The sequence below is a fragment of the Petromyzon marinus genome, chromosome 36, assembly GCF_048934315.1.
Source record: "Petromyzon marinus isolate PM22_M1 ecotype Great Lakes invasive population chromosome 36, UKy_Petmar_22M1.pri1.0, whole genome shotgun sequence".
NCBI lineage: Eukaryota > Metazoa > Chordata > Hyperoartia > Petromyzontiformes > Petromyzontidae > Petromyzon > Petromyzon marinus.
Window position 1 is genome coordinate 318472 of NC_133702.1, and position 25257 is coordinate 343728.

Consider the following 25257-nt stretch of genomic DNA (forward strand, 5'->3'; position numbering starts at 1 on the left):
GATTATCTCTGTAATCGCTCTGCCTTAATCTCCTCTCATTCAGAAACCAAACATATGCAACAGGTAATAGGAATTCATGCCTTAAAAATAAATAAATATATCCCTCTTCAAAGCCACTTTCTTCCAGAATTAAGCATTCCTGCGGTCTGCATTGCCCTGCATAGACTTCTCGCCGTGCTCTCGTGGCGAAGACGATTGGGCGACTCAAGCCCTGACATTTACAGCTTTGCCCACAGGAATGCAGCCAAGCGGAGTCTGATGGCGAGGGTCTCTAAGCCGCTGCTCTGTCAGCCTCAGCGCTGCTGCTGCTGCTGAAGCAGGGCGCTCCGCTCGAGCGCCCTGCTTCGTGGTTTTCTGGGGCGTTCCACGTCAGGTCGGCACACAGCTGAAGTTAATGCGGCTGACATGACACCATGACTCGAGGAATAGCTTCTGCATTTGAATTGCTTTAATTGAGGCCCTGGGGGCCCACGCAGCCGTCATATTGTTAGACTCTGCAGAGATAAATGTCCCCCTCCACTCCGCCCCTCCACAGCGACGAGTTGGTGAATTGTCAGAATAAGAGCGAGGAATCACCGTGTAAAGACACACGGATCGTCTGCGAGCTGCGTTCTCCCACAGCAGCTCGGAGGTCAAATATGGAAGGGCATCAATCGTGGTTGTTAACGATCCCGAATCGCCCTCCACACTCACACTCCACACTCACTCTCCACACTCACTCTCCACATTCACTCTCCACATTCACTCTCCACACTCACTCTCCACACTTACTCTCGACATTCACTATCTACATTCACTCTCCACATTCACGCTCCACACTCACTCTCCAAACTCACACTCCACATTCACTCTCCACACTCACACACCACATTCACTCTCCACATTCACGCTCCAAATTCACTTTCAACATTCACGTTCCACATTCACTCTTCACATTTACTCTCCACATTCACTCTCCACATTCACTCTTCACATTCACGCTCCACATTCACTCTCCACATTCACTCTCCACATTCACTCTTCACATTCACTCTTCACATTCACTCTACACATTCCCTCTCTACATTCACGCTCCACACTCAATCTCCACATTCACTGTTCACACTCACTCTCCACATTCACTCTCCACACTCACACTCCACACTCACTCTCCACATTCACTCTCCACATTCACTCTCAACACTCACTCTCCACATTCACTCTCCACATTCACTCTCCACACTCACGCTCCACACTCAGTCTCCACATTCACTCTCAACACTCACTCTCCACATTCACTCTCCACATTCACTCTCCACATTCACTCTCCACACTCACGCTCCACATTCACTCTCCACACTCACACTCCACACTCACTCTCCACATTCACTCTCCACACTCACGCTCCACATTCACTTTCCACATTCACTCTCCACATTCACTCTCCACATTCACGCTCAACACTCACGCTACACACTCAGTCTCCACATTCACTCTCAACACTCACTCTCCACATTCACTCTCCACATTCACTCTGCACACTCACACTCCACATTCACTCTCCACATTCACTCTCCACATTCACTCTCCACATTCACGCTCCACAGTCACTCTCCACACTCACTCTCCACTTTCACTCTCCACACTCACACTCCGCATTCACTTTACACATTCACTCTCCACATTCACGCTCCACACTCACGCTCCACACTCAGTCTCCACATTCACTCTCCACACTCACTCTCCACATTCACTCTCCACATTCACTCTCCACATTCACGTTCCACATTCACTCTTCACATTCACACTCCACACTCACTTCCCACATTCCCTCTCCACATTCACTCTCCACACTCACGCCACACACTCACTCTCCACACTCACGCTCCACACTCACTCTGCACATTCACTTTCCACATTCAATCTCCACATTCACTCTCCCCATTCACTCTCCACATTCACTCTGCACACTCACGCTCCACACTCACTCTTCACACTCACTCTCCACATTCACTCTCCACACTCACGCTCCACACTCACTCTCCACATTCACTCTCCACACTCACTCTCCACATTCACTCTGCACACTCACACTCCACAGTCACTCTCTACACTCACACTCCACACTCACTCTCCAAACTCACACTCCACATTCACTCTCCACATTCACTCTCCGCATTCACTCTGCACACTCACACTCCACATTCACTCTCCACACTCACGCTCCGCACTCACTCTCCACACTCACTCTCCACATTCACGCTCCACATTCACTCTCCACATTCACTTTCCACATTCACTCTCTACATTCACTCTCCACATTCACGCTCCACATTCACTCTCCCCATTCACTCTCCACATTCACTCTGCACACTGACACTCCACACTCACACTCCACATTCACGTTCCACATTCACTCTTAACATTGACACTCCACATTCACTCTTCACATTCACTCCTCACATTCACATTCCACACTCACGCTCCACACTCACTCTTCACATTCACTCTCCACATTCATTTTCCACATTCACTCTCCACATTCACTCTCCACATTCACGCTCCACACTCACTCTCCACATTCACTCTCCACATTCACTCTCCACACTCACACTCCACATTCACTCTCCACACTCACACTCCACATTCACTCTCCACATTCACGCTCCACACTCACTCTCCACATTCACTCTCCACATTCACTCTCCACATTCACTCTGCACACTCACACTCCACATTCACTCTCCACATTCACTCTCCACATTCACTCTGCACACTCACACTCCACATTCACTCTCCACATTCACTCTCCACACTCACTCTCCACACTCACTCTCCACATTCACTCTCCACATTCACTCTGCACACTCACACTCCACTTTCACTCTCCACACTCACTCTCCACATTCACTCTCCACATTCACTCTGCACACTCACACTCCACATTCACTCTCCACATTCACTCTCCACATTCGCCCTCCAAATTCACTCTCCACATTCACGTTCCACATTCACTCTTCACATTCACTCTCCACAATCACGCTCCACATTGATTCCACACTCACTCTCCACAGTCACTCTCAACACTCACTTTCCACATTCACTCTCCACTTTAACTCTCCACATTCACGCTCCAAATTCACTCTCCACATTCACGTTCCACATTCGCTCTTAACATTGACACTCCACATTCACTGTTCACATTCACTCCTCACATTCACATTCCACATTCACTCTGAACACTCACTCTTCACATTCACTCTCCACACTCACGCTCCACATTGAATCCACACTCACTCTCCACATTCACTCTGCGCACTCACGCTCCACATTCACTCTCCACAATCACGCTCCATATTGATTCCACACTCACTCTCCACAGTCACTCTCAACACTCACTTTCCACATTCACTCTCCACTTTAACTCTCCGCATTCACGCTCCAAATTCACTCTCCACATTCACATTCTACATTCACTCTGAACATTGACATTCCACATTCACTCTTCACATTCACTCCTCACATTCACATTCCACATTCAATCTCCACATTCACTCTTCACATTCACTCTCCACACTCACGCTCCACATTGAATCCACACTCACTCTCCACATTCACTCTGCACACTCCCGCTCCACATTCACTCTCCACATTCACTCTCCACATTCACTCTGCACACTCACTCCACATTCACTCTCCACACTCACACTCCACATTCACTCTCCACATTCACGCTCCACACTCACTCTCCACATTCACTCTCCACACTCACTCTCCACATTCACTCTTCACATTCACTCTCCACACTCACTCTCCACATTCACTCTCCACATTCACTCGCCACATTCACGCTCCACATTCACTCTCCCCATTCACTCTCCACATTCACTCTGCACACTCACACTCCACTTTCACTCTCCACACTCACACTCCACATTCACTCTCCACACTCACGCTCCACATTCACTCTGCACACTCACACTCCACATTCACTCTCCACATTCACTCTCCACATTCACCCTCCAAATTCACTCTCCACATTCACGTTCCACATTCACTCTTCACATTCACTCTCCACAATCACGCTCCACATTGATTCCACACTCACTCTCCACAGTCACTCTCAACACTCACTTTCCACATTCACTCTCCACTTTAACTCTCCACATTCACGCTCCAAATTCACTCTCCACATTCACGTTCCACATTCACTCTTAACATTGACACTCCACATTCACTCTTCACATTCTCTCCTCACATTCACATTCCACATTCACTCTCAACACTCACTCTTCACATACACTCTCCACACTCACGCTCCACATTGAATCCACACTCACTCTCCACAGTCACTCTCAACACTCACTTTCCACATTCACTCTCCACTTTAACTCTCCACATTCACGCTCCAAATTCACTCTCCACATTCACGTTCCACATTCACTCTTAACATTGACATTCCACATTCACTCTTCACATTCACTCCTCACATTCACATTCCACATTCACTCTCCACATTCACTCTTCACATTCACTCTCCACACTCACGCTCCACACTCACGCTCCACATTGAATCCACACTCACTCTCCACATTCACTCTGCACACTCACGCTCCACATTCACTCTCCACAATCACGCTCCATATTGATTCCACACTCACTCTCCACATTCACTCTCAACACTCACGTTCCACATTCACTCTCCATACTCACTCTCAACACTCACTTTCCACATTCACTCTCTCCATTCACTCTCCACATTCACTCTCCACACTCACTTTCCACATTCACGCTCCACATTCACTCTGCACACTCACACTCCACATTCACTCTCCACATTCACGCCCCACACTCACGCTCCACACTCACCCTCCACATTCACTCTCCCCATTCACTCTCCACACTCACTCTCCACACTCACTCTCCACATTCACTCTCCCCATTCACTCTCCACATTCACTCTCCACACTCACTCTCCCCATTCACTCTCCACACTCACGCTCCACACTCACGCTCCACAATCACGCCACACACTCACGCCACACACTCACGCCCCACACTCACGTTCCACACTCACCGTCCACATTCACTCTGCACATTCACTTTCCACATTCACTCTGCACATTCACTCTCCACACTCACTCTCCACATTCACTCTCCCCATTCACTCTCCACATTCACTCTCCACACTCACTCTCCCCATTCACTCTCCACACTCACGCTCCACACTCACGCTCCACAATCACGCCACACACTCACGCCACACACTCACGCCCCACACCCACGCTCCACACTCACCGTCCACATTCACTCTGCACATTCACTTTCCACATTCACTCTGCACACTCACTCTCCCCATTCACTCTCCACACTCACGCTCCACACTCACGCTCCACAATCACGCCACACACTCACGCCACACACTCACGCCCCACACTCACGCTCCACACTCACCGTCCACATTCACTCTGCACATTAACTTTCCACATTCACTCTGCACATTCACTCTCCACATTCACTCTCCACATTCACTCTCCCCCATTCACTCTCCACACTCACTCTCCACATTCACTGTTCACATTCACTCTCCACACTCACGTCTTTAAAGTGATCTCTGGGGACGATGGTTCTACCGCACGCCCCCCGGAGGACGGAGCCCACGCTGGCGCGCCTACTTCCAGCCTTGTTGTGAATTCCACTGCCACTTCAGTCAACCCGTCTGGTGTGGCCAATCAGTTGAAAATCTCCCAGCCCGGCTGAAATCTATGTTTTGTCTTTCTAGCGTTAGCGGCGCGTATACTCGCTCGCTTGAGCCGCTATTTGGCCAAAACCTTTGTACTCTCGCTCCCTGATGCGAGGGAGCGATTGGCTTATCCCATCCTTCCTCCAGGCGGAACCGTCCCGTAGGCAATGTTCATCGTGCTGTTGCTGCTAGCAAGCAGCTGCATTATTCTCGGCCTTGCAAAGGGAGGTTTCCATTCGTGGGGTCATGGCAAACTGAACGACGATGTTCAACCGGAGGTGCAGGAGCCGCCCTCGCTGTGCCGGGCCCAACGTCACTCGCGCCACAGGGGGCCCACCGCTCTGCGGACGGGGAGCGGCGGTGCCAGGCGCACGCTGCCGTGCCGCGTGCCATGTGGACTTGCACAGCATCTGGACAATTGGCTCACCACCTGGCCGTGTTTAACCGGGACAGGAGTTGTCGACTGTGTTCCGGTGGCAATAATTCATTCGTACTACGGTACCGGCACTGGTATATAGTTGTAAATTGAAGAGTTTCGAGAGACATAAGCTGACTGAGACGCGTGTACGGACTTGCTCTGTGGAAACCGTACAGTGACCCTCATCGCAACTACTCAATGGCCTTTACAGGACTCGGAAAATAAACGTCTAAAATCGCCCCACAAAAGCGTGGGGCTTCCAAGCAGCCGCTTGCTTTTCAATTTCACCGCTCCGCACTTTACCGCTGGCATCAGCTAACGGCGCTTTCTCTGCGCTGATTTTTCAGTAATCGGCGAGAGCCTCTCGCCGATGGGCGAGGGCTGCTGTCCAGTGGCCTGCAAGCAGAGGAGAGAGGGTGGGGGCAAGTATAGCTGTTGTGTGGGGGGCCGCCGTCACAGTGAGTCGCACCGCTCAGGGGTGGGGAGCGAACTCGCGTGGAGCCAGACGGACAGTGGGCGGCCCTGCAGGACCCACAGCCCGGCGGCTCCGTGCCGCGCGCCCCACAGGGTTGAGCGCTGCTGCCCGGAGGGAGGCGAGGCACGGACCTCGCTGGGAGGGCGAGGAGCCGTCACAAAGATCACGAACGTTGCCGAGTGTCTGGCAGGCGCGTGTTTGTTGTTACTGCCTTTGAAGCAAGCACGATGAGGGTGCAGCCATAGGGGACCAGTCACTGAGCTGCCGCTTGTGAGCAACTTGAACATCGCGGCACCGATGACGCGAATTGGATCCGAGCGCAAATAGCACGCTGGGCGTGTGAAACTCAGTGCACGAGGAAACAATGAGAACTCTGGTACTCGAGTGAAATGAATGTGTATACAGTCCTGTACATTAATTAAACAGGAGGGCGTGCGGGCTTCACACGCAGCAGATGTGGTCTAGAGGTTACGTTACTGGACATCTGTAAAACAGAGCTTCATCTTTCATCGGATTACTCCAGTCTGAATAAAGATTCTGATGTTAACTCCCATAGAGTCGTAGCCTTCCCCATCTTGGGCGACACCGACCCTGAATAGCAATGGTGCCAATCTTGAGATTTGGTACATTTATATTTTATTGATATTCTCCAGATAAAATATATTGGGGTTTTTAACTATTGGAGGAAACTGTAGAACCCAGAGAAAACCCATGCAGAACCAGGAGAGAGAGATCACACATACTCCACCCTCTCACACACACACACACTTTGCAGAACAAGAGGAGATCATACAAACTCCAGACAGAAAGGCGCCCGAGTTGGGAATCGAACTCAAGCCCTTCTTGCTGTGAAGTCAATGGTGTTACCACTGCGTCACCATCCTGCCGCCCACTCTGCCGTGGAAGTGGTGACGCGCGATAGCTGAACAATCGAGAACCATTGCTGCTGCGCAACCCGCAGATGAGAATGTCATCGTCCAGGCGGTGCACGACGTCACGGCACAGCAGCACAGCCACCCGTCCCGAACAGCAGTGCCGTGTTCCCAGGATGCCTTTACAGAATCCTACCGATCAGTGGCCAATTGCCTAACGTGTCCCCTAAGTTCACCCTGATTCACGCGGCAAACTAAGGGGAATTTCAATTAATATATCTCAGGAAACTGACCAGCGGTTCATACACTTTTACGGTTTATAACACAGCTGTTGGTGAGACCATTGTGGCATTGTACTCCAGGGATCGGGCTGCTCCATGAAGCTGGGTGCTCCATAAAGCTGGGTGCTCCATGAAGCTGGGTGCTGTATGAAGCTGGGTGCTCCATATAGCTGGGTGCTCTATGACGCTAGGTGCTCCATGAAGCTGGGTGCTCCATAGAGCTTGGTGCTCCATTAAGCTGGGTGCTTCATATAGCTGGGTGCTCTATGAACCTAGATGCTCCATAAAGCTAGGTGCTCCATGAAGCTGGGTGCTCCATAGAGCTGGGTGCTCCATGAAGCTGGGTGCTCCATGAAGCTGGGTGCTCTATAAAGCTAGATGCTCCATGAAGCTGGGTGCTCTATGAAGCTAGATGCTCCATGAAGCTAGGTGCTCCATGAAGCTGGGTGCTCCATAGAGCTGGGTGCTCCATGAAGCTGGGTGCTCCATGAAGCTGGGTGCTCTATAAAGCTAGATGCTCCATTAAGCTGGGTGCTCTATAAAGCTAGATGCTCCATGAAGCTAGGTGCTCCATGAAGCTGGGTGCTCCATAGAGCTGGGTGCTCCATGAAGCTGAGTGCTCCATGAAGCTGGGTGCTCTATAAAGCTAGATGCTCCATTAAGCTGGGTGCTCTATAAAGCTAAATGCTCCATAGAGCTGGGTGCTCTATAAAGCTAGATGCTCCATTAAGCTGGGTGCTCTATAAAGCTAGATGCTCCATAGAGCTGGGTGCTCCATGAAGCTGGGTGCTCCATGAAGCTGGGTGCTCTATAAAGCTAGATGCTCCATTAAGCTGGGTGCTCTATAAAGCTAGATGCTCCATTAAGCTGGGTGCTCTATAAAGCTAGATGCTCCATGAAGCTAGGTGCTCCATGAAGCTGGGTGCTCCATAGAGCTGGGTGCTCCATGAAGCTGGGTGCTCTATTAAGCTGGGTGCTCTATAAAGCTAGATGCTCCATTAAGCTGGGTGCTCTATAAAGCTAGATGCTCCATTAAGCTGGGTGCTCTATAAAGCTAGATGCTCCATGAAGCTGGGTGCTCTATGAAGCTAGATGCTCCATGAAGCTAGGTGCTCCATGAAGCTGGGTGCTCCATAGAGCTGGGTGCTCCATGAAGCTGGGTGCTCCATTACGCTGGGTGCTCTATAAAGCTAGATGCTCCATGAAGCTGGGTGCTCCATAGTGCTGGGTGCTCCGTGAAGCTGGGTGCTCTATGAAGCTAGATGCTCCATAGAGCTGGGTGCTCCATATAGCTGGGTGCTCCATGAGGCTGGGGGCTCCATCGAGCTGGGTGCTCCATCAAGGTGGGTGCTCCATGGAGTTGGGTGTTCCATTAAGCTGGGGGCTCCATGAAGCGAGGTCCGCCATAGAGCTGGGTGCTCCATAGATCTGGGTGCTCCATGAAGCTGGGTGCTCTATGGAGATGGGTGCTCCATGGAGATGGGTGCTCCATGGAGATGGGTGCTCTACTGTGGGATTTGAGTCAGGCCCCGCACCCACCTATAGACGGCCCTGACTGCAGTGGAGACAGGGGTGCGGGATGAAGGGTGGGGGTCCGAGCACAGCGGGAGTCGTGGTGTAGCGGTTAGCACGCTGCACTACAAACTCGGCGACCCGAGTTCGATTTCCTCTCACGCCCGCCAATACCAGTGACGATTATTTGAACCGCTCCTGGGCCTCCCCTAGATCGACTCGGCTTCAAGTGAGTATCTGGTGCGATGTGTTAACATCGCCATTAGGGAGACAAGGCGGTCGGGCGTGGTGCTGGCCATCCTTCTCCTTGTGTGCCGTGCCGGCCTTCAAACCGGTACTTGTTCCAACAGTCTCTTAAGGCTATACGGGGGCTCACGTGAGTGCGGTAGATAAGGTAAGGTGGATAAACACGAGCGATGCCACGGCTGGGAGATTGTAGCCAGTCTACTTGGTTTTCCAGGATAGCCTCACTGCGTCTCAAGACTGTTTTAGGAGGGTCGTGCCAAGTGTTCGCAGTCGGAGGCGGCCGTGCTGCGTGATCCACATTGAGTAATTTCCAGATAATGTTTCAACATTCACATAATGTTTTGGCCAATACCAGTTGCATTGTATGTTTTTTTTAGCTATGGGATGAACCGGGGCATACGGAGGAAACCTATGCAGAACGGGGGGGGGGACATACAAACTCCACACAGAGACGCGTCACAGTCGGTGGTTCGAACCCAGGAGCTTCTTGCTGTGAGGCGCGAGTGTTGTGCCACCACTGCGCCACCACCAACCCAGCGCCCAGGGGTGGGTGGGAGCGCGGGGGCCTCTCTCGGGGTCACCGAGCACCACGGCGGGGACATTCCGCGCCGGGTGCCGGTAACGGTGAGGGATGGGGCGGAAGGCGTTGCGAGATGTTGACAGAGATGGGAGACCTTGCGTGGAACGGGACTGCTGCTGCTGCTGCTGCACTCTCTTGCTGCATTCTTCAGCGCTCCATGTATCCTCTGCCCCGTATGTTTATTCCCGCGCGCTGCGGACACGCTGGCACGGACACATTCCTCACTCCTCGTCGGCCGTCCGATTAGCACGGTTGGCTACGTGTGGTGCGAAAGAAGTTCAACACACACTACCTCCACTGCCACCACGCAGCCTGGGAATTGTTTGACACGCGTTTAGCATTGAGAAAAAGAATCCACCCCAGCCATGCCATCAGGTTTCACATTTCAAGAGGGCACTATTTGAATCAAAGATGCGGCGTGTCCCGTTTATTCTCTCTTGTTTGTTGTCTGATGTGTTATCTTATGGTTCTTTCGGTACAGTCACGTTTAACACGTAGGCTTTCGTGGATACGCACAGCATGGCGAGATCCCATCGCAAGCAGCAGCCTGCTCTCTGCACCTCGCGTCTGCTGTCAGCTGTTGTTGAGTGCAGCATTCTGCATAACGATCTAGCGACAGAGGAGCTATGGGTCTCGCGGTGTTTGGTAAGCACTACCTGCAGCCAGGGCCGCATTTAGGTTATGACGGGCCAAAGGCTGAGATGAGGTAAGGGCCTAAATATGTATTACATATTGAAAAAAAAAACGAAGTCATCAAACATTTATTACCGATATAACATTTACAAATGTATTTGACTCAAGGTAAATTCATCAAACAAATCACTTAAAACACGCATTTCTTCAAACAAAATGTTCCCTTAACTTCAGCTGTGGAAAAGTCACGAATGGTGTCATCGTAATACAAAGACAACATGTTTTGATGGCCGCACTACCGTCGTTCAGCTGTTACCGCAACGTGGAATGGAGGGAATACGAAATATGGGGGCCTGAGGCAATCGCCGCATTAACCTCTGGGTTAATCCGACCCTGTCTGCAGCCCCTAGGTAGCAGGGAGGCAGATTCATCACGACAGAGACCCCCGCGGGATCCCCGCCCTGGCAGAGAGCCCCCCGTCTCCCGCGGCGATGCTGCTCGGCAGGGCCGCTGCTCTGGGCCAAGTCCGACCGTGGACGCGACGCTGAGCAACCTCCTTTGGCGCTGAGCTCGCTTTGGCCACTGAATGCACCATTGTGCAAGGCCCAGCTGTTTCCCCTTGGGTTTGCTCCGCGTAATCTGCGATGGGCTGAGGCGAGAAGAGGGCCTTGCAGCGCACGTGCAGAAGCGCAGGGACGAACTGCCAGGAAATTACTCAAACTCCTCTTGCACGGCTCTCAACGTCTTCTCCGTAGCCGTTGAAAATGTTAGGTGACGACACACGTCCTTGACGACCTCCCTTTACGATGGTAAACCCATGTTTAATCTCACTGCCTGTTCCGACTGCTTGATTCATGCCTTATGTAACCTGTTAATTAAACTCACAATATACCTGACAAATCCCGTCCTGCCCCTGGCCTTACCCACAGCGCGTTGTGCTGGAGAATGTTGCCATGAGTGGTGCTTTCCTGCAGCGCCTGTTCACTGCTGCCACGTGGAATCGACTTCAACCAGAGCTGCCACGCATTTTGTTGCTTATATTATCCACAAGGACACCAATGAGTATTCTGTGTTATGTATGACAGAGTTCTGTGTCATACTTGGACCCCTATCTAACAGAAAGGCTATAACATTAGGCGGTTCACCAGTGTCAATTCAAGCAAGGCTAACTCTGCTGATGAGACACTGCGTGTCGAAACCGTTGCGAATGTTCGCTTGTGCTGAACCAATGTTGCTGACATTGAGCACTTCGTGTGACTGATGAGATGTGGAGAAAATGCCGTTATATTTTACGTGAAGAGACTGATGTGGGAAAGAGGCAATGTCCACTTGCTATTTTGTTCGTGACACGTGGTATCTCTGTCGGATTTAAACATACAACATTCATTCAGAACCAAGTGTCACCCACTGCTGGATGAAGACCTCCCCACAATGTGATAGCCATTAAAGTGTTTCATGGATTGTTTAAATGAGTGATTTTGGTTAACGAGGACCGTGTGTTCACGATTACCCCATTTATTTGTGGACGCTGCTGCGTTCACAGTGGTGTACAAGGATAAATAATTGTAAACTAAACTAAACAATTTTTACCTGGCAGCCCTTTGATTGGTGGAAAACTCACCACCGCCGCAGTTGCTGTCCACCACTTATATTCTCATTGGCTGATGACATTTTGGCTACGCCCATTTCAAACCTTTATAAACATTTCCTTTTAGACGCTAACCCCCCTTTGCCTGATGACGACCGCTTGTGTCGCGATCGAAACGTGGTAGTTTTTTGTTATTTTCTTTGAACCTATCTACGTGACTTTACTTTAATATAAACACATTCGTCAATAACACCGTTCGTGGCCTTTATAGGACAACTGTATAATGGGCAAAGTTTCAGGCAACGGTCCTTCATAGGACATAGGTGTAGAAGCCAGAGAGATTGAGTGGATAAGAGTAGGAGACTGGACTTTAAAGCATCGTGTGTTCACAGACTCGCCCTTGTCGCCCCCCACACACAAAGCACTCATGCCCAGCTTCTGAGCCCCACCCAGCCCCTAGGGCAGTCACCTGCTCCATTCTTCAATCACGCGCGCACCACCACCCACCCCACGGCGAGCAGCGACCGTAACGCGACCCCTCGAACCCCCCAAACAACATCTCATGAATGCCTACCACTAATGAATGAATACCGAGCCATTGGTGGCGACGGAGGTGGCACTTGGAGCTGGGCAGGCAGCCGCCGCGTGCCTGCCGGGGCTGCTGCCAGTGCCACCCAAGCCCCGTGGGGACACTCACACGGCCCCTCCCCCCATCTGTTTCCCTCCCACAATGTATAAACTCTCATCATTAATAGAGTTTGATGAGCAAGAGGAGACGCGAGTAGGAGCGAGCCCATGGGGAGAGAGAGTGAGTGATGGGGCATGGCCGGGCTGCGGCGTGAGGGGGGCTGGGGGGGGGCACTGTGGTGGTAGCAGAGTGGCACCGCACACTGTGGTGGTAGCAGAGTGGCAGCGCACATTGTGGTGGTAGCAGGGTGGCACCCCACACTGTGGTGGTAGCAGGGTGGCACCGCACACTGTGGTGGTAGCAGAGTGGCACCCCACACTGTGGTGGTAGGGTGGCACCGCACACTGTGGTGGTAGCAGAGTGGCACCCCACACTGTGGTGGTAGCAGGGTGGCACCCCACACTGTGGTGGTAGCAGGGTGGCACCCCACACTGTAGTGGTAGCAGAGTGGCACCGCACACTGTGGTGGTAGCAGAGTAGCACCCCACACTGTGGTGGTAGCAGGGTGGCACCCCACACTGTGGTGGTAGCAGGGTGGCACCCCACACTGTGGTGGTAGCAGAGTGGCACCGCACACTGTGGTGGTAGCAGAGTGGCACCGCACACTGTGGTGGTAGCAGAGTGGCACCCCACACTGTGGTGGTAACAGAGTGGCACCGCACACTGTGGTGGTAGCAGAGTGGCACCCCACACTGTGGTGGTAGCAGAGTGGCACCCCACACTGTGGTGGTAGCAGGGTGGCACCACACACTGTTGTGGTAACAGAGTGGCACCCTACACTGTGGTGGTAACAGAGTGGCACCGCACACTGTGGTGGTAGCAGAGTGGCACCGCTTGGCACGCGACGCACGGCGATGACGCCCCAACTACCCTAGGAGAGTGTCTCATGCTCGCCCATCACTCGAGGCCACTTGAGTGTATGGGTCAAGTCATTGGCCACGATAACGATGTCGATAGCGAGTGAACACGTCCTGCACCCCCTTGCGAGTGAAAGGACATCGGATAACAAAACAATGCAGCATGATGTCAAGCAATAACAAGTTATAATAAGAACAAAATAAAACCGAGATTAGTCATTCCCTACACAGCCACAAGTGCACGAGTTTAGTCTGAAGCACAACTTTTCCCACCGCTGCGCTTTGTGTTTTCGTTTCAAATTCAATCGCTACTGCGCTATCTGGGAGCACAATGGCACAGGGCTCAGAACACATTCCTCCTGCGCAGAGGCCTTGGATCAACCCCCAGTCTCCAATCAGGTCGAACATTGTCCCACCAATCCCTTGTTGGGTTTGGTAGAAGGGGGTTTGGTGGGACAGTGGTCGACGTGATTGGTTCTAGCGAGTCTGGCTCTGCTCATGAGATACCGCGTGTCGAAACTGCTGCAGGTTTTGCATGAACCGCAGCAATGCTGCTGAAATTATGCACTCTCAGAAGATTGTGTGCCTTAATGGGATGTGAAAAAATATATACTTCCGTTTATTATGCGGCAGGACAGATATAGGAAGGAGGCGGAATGTCTGATTAATTATTTAATGATGTTTTTTTAATCTGGTTAATAGGATTAGGATTGGGGGAGGGGTTCGGGTCAGGCCCCCCCCGCTCTCCAGCGCCCCTCCCCCCTCGTGCAATCGCCGCCTCGTTTTACAAACGCGCTCGGCTCGCCGTAGCGCGGTGACGTCACCCGTAGTGGAGGCCTCGGGGAGAGAGGAGCCGGGACTCGGCTGTCGCGTCCTCAGCGGCAGCGCCGTCGAGAAAGAGGAGAGCGGTGGCGGCAGACGCGGCTCGCTCGCTGCACTCTCACCCCCTGCAAGGCCGATACATTCGCCGCACCCACCGCAGTCGCCACGCAGCAGGAACCGCCGCTGCTCGGACGCCCCTCTGCCGTCGCTCCTCTTCGCTGCGCGACCCCAGGTGACCGAGCGGACCGAGCGAGTCGAGCTACCCTGAGCGGGGATCCGAGCGACCCGAGCGACCCTAGTGACCCAGCCACTCTTGAGCGTGGACGCTAGGGGAGCAACCGACCCTAGCGTCTTTAAGCGAGGACCCGTGTGAGCCGAGCGACTATGAGCGGGGACCCTAGCGACTGTTAGCGGGGACCCTAGCGACTGTAAGCGGGGACCCTAGCGACTGTAAGCGGGGACCCTAGCGACTGTTAGCGGGGACCCTAGCGACTGTAAGCGGGGACCCTAGCGACTGTTAGCAGGGACCCTAGCGACTGTAAGCGGGGACCCTAGCGACTGTAAGCGGGGACCCTAGCGACTGTGAGCGGGGATCCGAGCGACTGTGAGCGGGGACCCTAGCGACTGTGAGCGGGGATCCGAGCGACGCTAGCGAGCCGAGCGACTGTAAGCGGGGAACCGAGCGGACCTACCGACCTTAGCGACTGTGAGCGGGGACCCTAGCGACTGTGAGCGGGGACCCGTGTGAGCCGAGCGACTGAGCGGTGGTTCCCGGTCTCGTGGCGTCGCGCTGCCTCCTCACCCCGCAGGCGCGGCCGAGTGCCGCTGCCCGGCCTGACCTGGGGCGCTTCGACGCGACCTCACCCAGCCTGGCGTGCCCTCACCGCACCTGCCTTACCTCACCCTGCCTCGCTGCCCTATTCTCACCTGCCCTATCATCACCGGATCCTGCCTCATCTGCCCTACCCTCACCTGCCTGGCCTATCTGCTCCGAGCAGCCTGCCAGCCCGCGTGTCGCTGCTGCCCCACTTCAACATTTGGGCCACGCGAGCAGCGTTCGAGATGTACCCCACTGGAGACGTTCACCCGGCCGTGGCCAACGGCGATGAGTTTTTATCTCCAAACTTTACCGCCTTTTGAGACGAATCCGTCAGTAGCGCTTCATCGAGATGAATGGGTGCTTGAATCTCTTTGAGTGATGTAGGATCTGAGACTCATGTTTCGTCTGTTGTGGTTCGTGCTCGGTTCAGCCGAACACTAAAATGGTCATTTCATTAAATGTGCGGCTTCGTTTTTGGCTCATTAATGGTTGTGGACTACTTTTGGTTCTGAGTTATGACGAGCTCTTGGTTCCGGGACTCGGCTTTGGTTTAGCCAGGTCTAGACAATGGGCGAATTCATTGAGGATTAGGGTGGTGGCTCGGGTCAAGCACGTTGTGAATGAGGGGGCGGCTGTGAGCTTGTTTCGTTTCGGCCATCTGTCCGTTACCACCGTTATGGGCCTGTGCTGCTGTCTGGTTGCTGGCTCTTCGGCGACTCGTGCCCAGTCGCGCTGCTGTCACGCAATCACCGTGAGCGACAGCGGCTTCTCACAGGCACCCCAGGGTGGTCCGCGCGTGGCCCCAAGCTAGGAGTTACCCCGGCGGTGAACTCTTGCCTGCGTCTGTGCTCGCTCGGCAATTGATGTTCCATTTGAGGTGACTCGGGATTGGTCACTTTAGTCGGACACTTAAGGTGAAGCAGCCCGCACCGTTTCGTCTGCAAACACTTTTATGGCGACCCGCTCCCGTCACTCGGCGACTACACGCGCTACCCCGCTCATTTGTACGCGCGCAAGCACACATGCAGTTGGACGCAGCAGCAGTAGCAGCTGCTTAATCAGCTTCACGAACTTAAATTCTCAGCCTTAGCTTCTGCCAGTGCTGTCTCATGCAGAGTCTGAAGTTACCGAGGTCATTGTCCTCAAGCCACGGGTAGAGCCGGTCACATGAAGGCATCAACTCAGTGTGGTCATGTTCAGCATTTCCAGTGCTTGATACACTTACAGCACAGGATAACGTAGTCATTGTTAAATTTTTAATGTAATGGACAACTTTTACACGTAACTCTTGCAATTTCAACTCTGAGTCTCATCAGCAGAGTCGGTCATGTCGCACGGTTTCTGCTGAGTTGCAAGTTATCAGCAGGAGTCGTGAATGGCCACCATTGGGCCTGTTAAGCACAGCACGAAAAAATTGTACCCAGCTGATTGTGCCGTCGTGGAGGACTTTGGGTAACAAACGTAGGGATTAGAGGGGCTACGTTGAAACGAGTCCAAGGTGTCCTGCTTAAACAATGCTCCTGCAAGTCATTGGTACATAAGGCCGATGGACTGATATGGGTTTTTTGTGTTTAGACACTCATCTCTTCAATTGAACGCAGTTTTGCAGTTCATAGAGCCTTGTTTAAATTAAACGTTGTGAGAAGGCGCCACTGCCTTAGCTCTGTCACGATCTGCCCTTACACCTCTTGAAAAAATGCAGGCCTGTTGTGGCGTGCGATCACTGCTGAGGCCAATCCCTATGTCCCTGTTGGGGCAGTGGCCCTCTGTCCCTGTTGGGGCAGTGGCCCTCTGTCCCTGTTGGGGCAGTGGCCCTCTGTGCCTTTTGGGGCTGGACCCTCTATCCCTGTACAAAACCAGCCAGGTGGCACAGTGGTTGGGGCTCACACTTTGCAATGGAAAAGTCAAGAGTTCAAATCCTGGTGGGGGTCGATTGGGCCCATCATCTTTATGGAGCTGATAGAGGCATACTACTTTGTGGGGAGACATCGCAGTGTTTATCCTGTCACACACTCAGGAATGTGGAGTTTCTCCCGTTGGCTCAGGAGATTAATTTCACTCCGTGCTTTTTTTTCTGGTGACCACGATTCATGTAATGTTAAGAGATTTTATTTATACATCTGAGCACACACTATTTTGCATAGGCAATTCTTTGAGTTGTATGTATACTCTTTAAAGACTATGTAGGATTTGATTTTTCAGAGCATATACAATTGTGATGTAATAACTGGGGAGAGATAATGATTTGCAGCAACAATTAACTGACCTATATTCTGAAGCGATTGTGTGTTGGTCTTAACCAAATGTATACAGCCAGCCAGCGTGTGGGCAAGGTGTTTCATAAACACGTCCAATCAAAATATACTAAAGCGACGAAGAAGCCACTCATGAATGCAGAGAAATATGCAAGTAAATAGGCACCAAAAGTATACAGCTGGGTCACAGGGCATCATGGTAAAATGTAGATTACCCTGTGTGGTGTCTGTGGTGTTTGTGTGTGTGTAGTGTATGTAGCCTGTTAAGTGTTGGTAGTAAACCAACACTCATTCTTTACTCGTTTTGTCCTTATTAGCCATCATCACTGCACTGTCCGCGACATGTACAGATTGTGTTTTATGGCTGCCACAGAAAGCAACCGGCCCACACACTGCCAGGCATCCTCCTTAACAGCCTCAATAAAAGCCTTTTCAAGGCTGGTGTTTAGGAGCGGGGTGTAGTGATGGGAGAGGATGTAGTCTTGTTTTACAGGCCTTTAGGTTGTGCTAATTCCTTTCTTTACGAAGGTCTCACAGTGTGTGCCAAGGGCAGTTCCTGAAAACAGCTGTGGGTTACACAAAGTTCCAGTAGGATAGCAGGGTTGTACTACTCTGATGATTCGCACTAAAGATGTAACCAGTCAGCATTAGAACTAGTTTACATATGGTTGTACCATTGTGATGATTTTTTTTATTTTCACCGCACTTCAAAACCATTTTACATAATGTTAAAGTGTCGAGTCAAATGCCTCCCTGTTAAATGAGCAAGAGGGCATCACTCAACTCTTCTCGGTGGCCCTGAGCCAGTGGTGGTAATTCCACATTCCAAAGGCAAGGACCAGTCTGCAGGATGGCCACTGGTGGCACCGGTGGCTAAGATTGTACTGATAAGCACATACACTCCTACAAAAGACGCACTCGGTATTATGATGGTGATTTCCCCACATAGTCCTGTGGTGTAAACGCAGCTCATAATTCACGTTAAGTGTGTTTGATATTTCGTCTCAATCTGCACTATTTTTCCAGTTGATGGCTATTCCTATCGATCGGAGGGACATTATTCCAATATGCAAGCGTGATATGGATCCAGTATTGGAGAAAAGTGTACACACATTAGTGAAAGAAGGTGAAACGTTAATCCATCAGTGGATCAATACGGTCTGATGTGCTTACATTTATACGGAGTGTATTATTAACATAGATTATGCTGTTCTTACCAATATTTACATTAGTCCAGAGCTAATATGGCAGCAGGGTGGCACAGTGGCAACACTTGTGCCTCAGAGCAAGAAGGTCCTGCGTTTGATTCCTCACTTGGGCACCATTCTGTTGCGTTTGTATGTTCTCCACCTATTCTGCAATGGGTTTCGTTCGGATTCTCCGGTTTCCTCCCTGAGCCAAAAAAACACCACACATTGTCACTGGTATTGGCCAAACATCCCAATGCTCAAACACAATCTGCAAATTACTCGTTTGGGATCACACACAGCAACATTGTCATCTACTGGGAAAATATGCCATTGCTTTACACGTTGCCCTGTGGTTACACAACCAGCAATCAGTACGCGTCCATACTCAAGCAATCTTTGGACAGTGGTCATCCCCACTGGGGGTCCTAAACCAGTGATTGAAATGGCACATTTCTGCAGAAGTGATTAGTCCATCGACAGTCAACCACGATGGCCTTCCCACAGAATGATATCCATTATACTTACCTCGGGTTGGCGATGGTCCCAGTTGACATGGGACTGGAAGTCATCGGATTTGAAGTTGCAGTTTTGAGCTGCCGTTCTACCACAGTGCTGTACAGTCAGTGTCTGTCAGCATTGAATGCCATCAGTTGACAAATAGGCTACACTAGTGCTGGGATGATTGGCTTATTAAATTGATAAATGGACAAAGTTTTGTAATGGACAAATCTCCTGTTGGTTATTAGCCGGGTCCCTTAAACAATTCAGCCGCCTCACGTCCTCACTCCCGAGCGATGTGTTTGATGGCGCTAATGATGTCACCAAGCCCAGCTCATCACCTCCCGTCCAGCGGCACACATGCCACTGCAAACTCAAAACAGTAAACAATACCACAGGCAGCTGTATTGTTCTAAATAAATGAACCTATTTCAGCGTGAATGTAACCTCGTCATGTTAAAGCCTTATGGTCATAATCATTTTGTATATTTGGGATTCACACCATACCTATAGTGCAAGGCTATCACAAATGTGCTATTTATTGCACACAGTAATATCCAGTTGAGTAATTTGCGGATAATTTTCAAATTGGCATATTTGGATCTTGATGCTGGCACACAACGGCCTGCTCGTTTGGAAACTTTGATGTCCGCTGTGAAGCAGACGACATATATTTACAGTTGATGCACCCCACGGAGTATTATGCAGGGTGGCCTGTCAGAACCTGAACCTCTGCAACAGGCGGTGAACGCACTGCTGCTGGGCTATGTCACCACCATGTCTAAGCAAGAGGCCTGAGTTTATCTTTACTGTGCACGGTGTAAGAATGTTATTTGCATTGCAGCAGCAGCTATGAATGAGATAGGTGTCTGGTTACTCCTTGGCTCGCTGCAAGTTGTTGAATTTTTTTGTAAAAACACAACCACGCCGAGAGAAATCCGATCATTTCTTTGGCTGTGTGCAGCTGTTCATAATGGACAGCTGCACATGAAGGCTTTTACATTTTTTTATCCCCCAATTGTATCCTAACATTGGTGTTGCGACAGTGCACGGTGCGTCACCGTGTGTTCGGAGTCGGAGAGCACCCCCAGCAGATTTCACACAACATCTGAAGTCGCTTTACTTGGTCTCTTGTTCACACTTGGCAGTGCACATTTACATCCCCTGCAGGGTTGGTTTGTCGTATTACAGAGTCAAACGTTAAGTCCCTTGAACACAATTTTTTAAAATAAAGTGAATAAACTAGGTTTAATAGGGTAATTGGTGACTGAGACAAGACCACAATCGCTAAACGTGGTTTACCCATTGGCTGGCTGCCTGGATTCACGTCATGGATCTCAGCAGTGTCAGCTCAACGCATCGGCATGGCCATGAACTCCACGAGCCAGACGGTCGCTGTGTCCTCTAGCTTTAGTAACCCGGCATGGCCCAGCCGCGTGTGTGATCCTGCACTGATGCGGTCGGTGGACTTCGCAGCGATGGTGTTGGGATGGCGCCCCGCTGGGCGGTGCCGGGGTGGGTGGCAGCACTGCTCCATCACAGCAGTCTTCTTGCCTGCCGTCCGAATGTTTCTCTTCTTCTTGAGCCTCGCTGCTTCAGCAAAGAGCCTCGTCGCCAGGAGGATCCTGTCTAGGGTGTTCGGCCACTTCTTGTTTTGCTATTTTTGGTAGAGAAGAGCAATCTGGAGTGCCTGGAGGAAACCCCTAAAACGAGTTTCTTTACATTAGAACATAAATGAAAAACGTGAAGACAAATCCTGTTTAAAGATTAATTAAAACTAAAAACCTAGTGTAAGTGCATTTTCCAATGCAATACTATAAATAATAATTGCTCATTTACCCAGGAAAGCCACACTGAATTCAATACTCTTTTCAGGCCAATCCTGCTATATTGGGATGTTTGGTCAACACCAATTACATTGTGTTTTTGTTAGCTACGGGAAGAAACCAGAGAACTTGGAGTAAACAACAGGGGAAGAGAATACTCCGCACAGAAAGCTGCCCGAGTCTGAAATCAAACCCGGACGCTTCTTGCTGTTGGGCACAAGCATTAACACTGTGCTGTCACCACCCTGCCACCACCATACCACAATTCATTTTTAAATGATCCACTACCAATGCCCTGGCTTCCTGCACATAAACTCCCACAACCATCTGCATTATTGCTTTGCTGCGATTTGATATAAATCATTATATTGTATTAATCATCACATGCGGTATAAATATAGGCTTCGATGACGAGTTTCATATCTTGTTGCTGGCATTGTGCCATTCTTGGTCACACATTATCATCACCCACACGCCAAGCAGCCTCGCCCAGGCCACAGTCTAAATGACAGGATGCCAAGCAAAGTGCAAAACCATTGTTCGCAGGGTGTTACAAAAAAAGCTACTTGCAGTCATGACTAATAAGCTTGGTTAGCCGATCAACATGCGTCATACAATATTACACAATTAACACAAATTTTAGGTGGTAAAGAATACGAGTTTGCTCGCAGAGGATATGAGATACGAAACCATAATTTCGGTAGAGAGTGGGATATAGTATTTATTTAACCCCAGGCAATTGTATATGATGATGGAATTTGTAAACAGGCGATTCTGCTCTCCGAGGGTGTCGGTCGCGAGTATCTTTGCGTGCGCTGCATCTGTCATTGCATCCTGCGCCAGGCACGGACTCGCACCACTCAAAGGCATTTTCACACGGCTCGCTGTTATAAACTGGCTGAGGCTTCTGCGTGTCCTGATAAACAAGAAGCGATGGTAAACTTTCGCATCGCAGAGGAATAATGTCGCTTCCGTTGCGGGTGTTTGTCGAGCACTATTTGGAATGTGCCGTTTACTCCAAAAAAGTGTCCCATTGATTTTTTTTTTAAACAGAAATGCATCCTCTACACGCATGGCTACTTGTGAAGCACCCTGACTAGCAACTGCCCCCAACAGTTGTGTGTGCTTTTTGTGCAACCAGGTCACCAAGTTGCAGTAAACATGCAGAGGGTACATCACTCGTGACAACACTGCTGTGGCATCTTCAGATCCAACGAGCATGCGTGAGCATGAGGATGCCGGTTTGCATGTGATTCTGATTCCGTATGCCTCATTCGCAACAAAACTCTAGCAAAGTTCCATCACAAGGGCTCACCCACTTTAGGTTTGTGATTATAACAATCAACGATGTGGTATGTTTAACAGGAAGGTCTCCTGCAGTCCTGAAGAATTTTATCAGAGATTCTCCACGGACTCTACCCTGGCTACCTCTCCCCTCTCATCTCCATCTACTGCCGTCCACACATTCTCCTACCTCTCCCCTCTCATCTCACTCTACTCCCCTCCACCCACTCTACACTCTAGCAACCAAGGCTTTCTGTTGAAGTCCCCAGTCAACATTTGCTCAGTGGGAGGTCACTCTTTCCCCTCTGCTGTCCTCTAGTCTGGAACTCCCTTCCCCCAGCCAACCAAACTTTTGACTCCATGCCCCCTTGCCAGTCCTGGCTAGATACCTTCCCCTTCTCTGCCCAAGACTGCGTCTTCTCTCTCAATGAACAGCAGATTTTCTATTTCTAATCCCAGTCAGGTATCAACTTAGTTCAACATCCCTTTGGGTTGATGAAATAAGTACCACTTTGTTGCGAGTCAGCGGTGGTTGTCCTATGGAGAGACTGGTTGCTATGGTTTCCACTACAGAAATGTGCTCAGGGCCCCCAGTACAGATGAGCATTGTCCCGTGTGGGAGCGCGGAGAGACCTCATTCTTTACATAATTAACAAAAGGTAATGCCAGTAAAAAAAGTGCATTTCCTGCGTACAGTATTGCCATCTTCCAGTAACAGGGCAGTATGTTTTGCACACTCTGCACGATTAAGTTCCCACTGAACACGCGCAATCTGCACAGGTCGGTCACAAACCTACTTGCTACTCTGCCTTATGTTGCTCATCACGAGGTCTCGCAACGCGGCACGGCTCTGATCCCTGCGCAATCCACCAACCCTGCCTCTCGGGCTCGGGCGGGCGAGCAATGCCCTTTGCCGTGTGTGGCGTAGTGAATTTGTGTCGTTACGCAAGGTATAAATACAGTGCGGCATTAAATCGCAAAGCGAGCTGCGTGAACTACGGTTGTTCTAAGCGGCTCCTGCGCTGGCGATTATATTCCAGCCTGTTTCGTCAATAATTAAAGTCCAAATAAGTTTGCAACTACATTTTATTAAAGTGCTACAGCACATTATTTCAAATTCCTGATAAATGGATGTAAAACCCATATGCGTGTTCTTGCTGTGTCACAAGTCCTCCAGCCTCCACCCTGGCGCAGTGTTTCTAAGCACGTTCTGCGTATCTACCATCAACAGTTATACATTCTGCAAATATCCGGGCATGTGGCTCAGTTCTCGCTTGAAACTCGGTACACGTATACAAAAGATCACTGAGAAGTGTTTTATAAAATGTACACTCGTTCAGCCAGGAAACCCTTGCTGAGTCTCAAGACTTTTTTTCAGGACGGTCCTGCCAAGTTTTCAGTCAGGGATGATGATGCTGCTGCTGTGTGTGATCCCAAATGAATAATTTGTAGGTAAATTTTCAGCAATTACCAGTTGCATTGCATGATTTATTTATCTATAAGAAGAAACTAGGATCCTGGAGGAAACCCATGCAGAACAGAGGAAGAGAATATACGAACTCCATGCAGTAACGTGCCGGAGTCAGAATCGAACCCAGGACCTGCTTGTGGTGAGGCGTGAGTGTCACCACTGCGTAATCCTGCTGCTCTTAAAGCTAAACATGAAGTTTTGTTTCCAGAAACGAATATCGTGTTCCTCACTATCCACAGCTTGACGCATGCAACGTCACACCCATCATGACATGATTGTAAATCTGCCATTAAGTTTATCTGCTTTGGTTACACCAGATGCAAACCCTTGCTGCCCTCCCATGAGGTTCTGAGATGTGATTCCAGATTCAGGGAAATCTCATTCATCCACGCTGCTCTACAAACCTAGAATAACTTGGTGTAAATGTCCTCAATTAAAGCCATCCCATTTAAACTGAACTTTTGCTTGGAAAGTTTGAGTGCTCTTGCTTCTGATAATTATCGTTCACACTTCATTTGAGTGTTGAGATGAGGATTCTGCTGAGATTCGTCAGTGCAACTTGACAGATCACACAGATTGTTTGTTCAATGCAACCCCAGGACACAGGCAGTGGAATGAGAAGGCTGTCATACCCCTACGGAAGCACGCTGCTTTATCCCTGCCGTGCCATTCATATCTATCAAGAAGAATATCTTTGTGTCTACACCGAGTTTAAATTTACCCCACAACCATAGACGTCTCTCTTTGCTGTGCTCCACTTGTCCTGTGTCAATGCTAGGCAAGTCTAAAACTCTGTAGAGCTGAGTGGAATTGCATATTTTTGACTCTTGCTTCTGTGGCACGTCTAGCACTTCACTGCAAAGCTTCTTAATGGCTACAGTCAATTTGCTGTGCTTCTTTGTGCTCGGTGGAATGTTTTGCCATTCATTGTGTGTGCCTTCATCACTATTCCGCTGCAGCTTTATGATTTTGCCTTTCCCCGATGTAATTTTGTTGACTCGATTTCTTTTGTCAAAAAGAGGATTCTGTGGGAGGCTGCTTTGTTCGCATTGCACTGCAGTCACCATCTCTCCGGGGACACGTGATTAAATCCGGTGATGTCATTGGCTTGCCCAAAGATGTCACTGAAAATCACATTTGTTTTCATCTGCGGCAGTGGCCTGGAACCCAGCTTCACAATTTTTAAACCAGCTATGAAGCCACTGATCTTGAAAAGGAG

At 50.4% G+C, this 25257-nt stretch overlaps 1 protein-coding gene across 2 annotated transcripts in view; it reads left to right on the forward strand.

Moving 5' to 3' along the window:
* Positions 1-25257, forward strand: part of LOC116949451 (dystroglycan 1-like) — a 60230-nt gene that overhangs the window by 14851 nt on the left and 20122 nt on the right. The window contains exon 1 of one of the 2 annotated variants that reach the window (XM_032966812.2): positions 13746-14926. The exons of the other annotated variant lie outside the window; for it this stretch is intronic. The gene's annotated coding sequence lies outside the window, so the exon portion shown is untranslated. Of the gene's footprint in view, positions 1-13745; positions 14927-25257 lie in introns of those variants that run through there. 2 annotated transcript variants of the gene reach the window in all.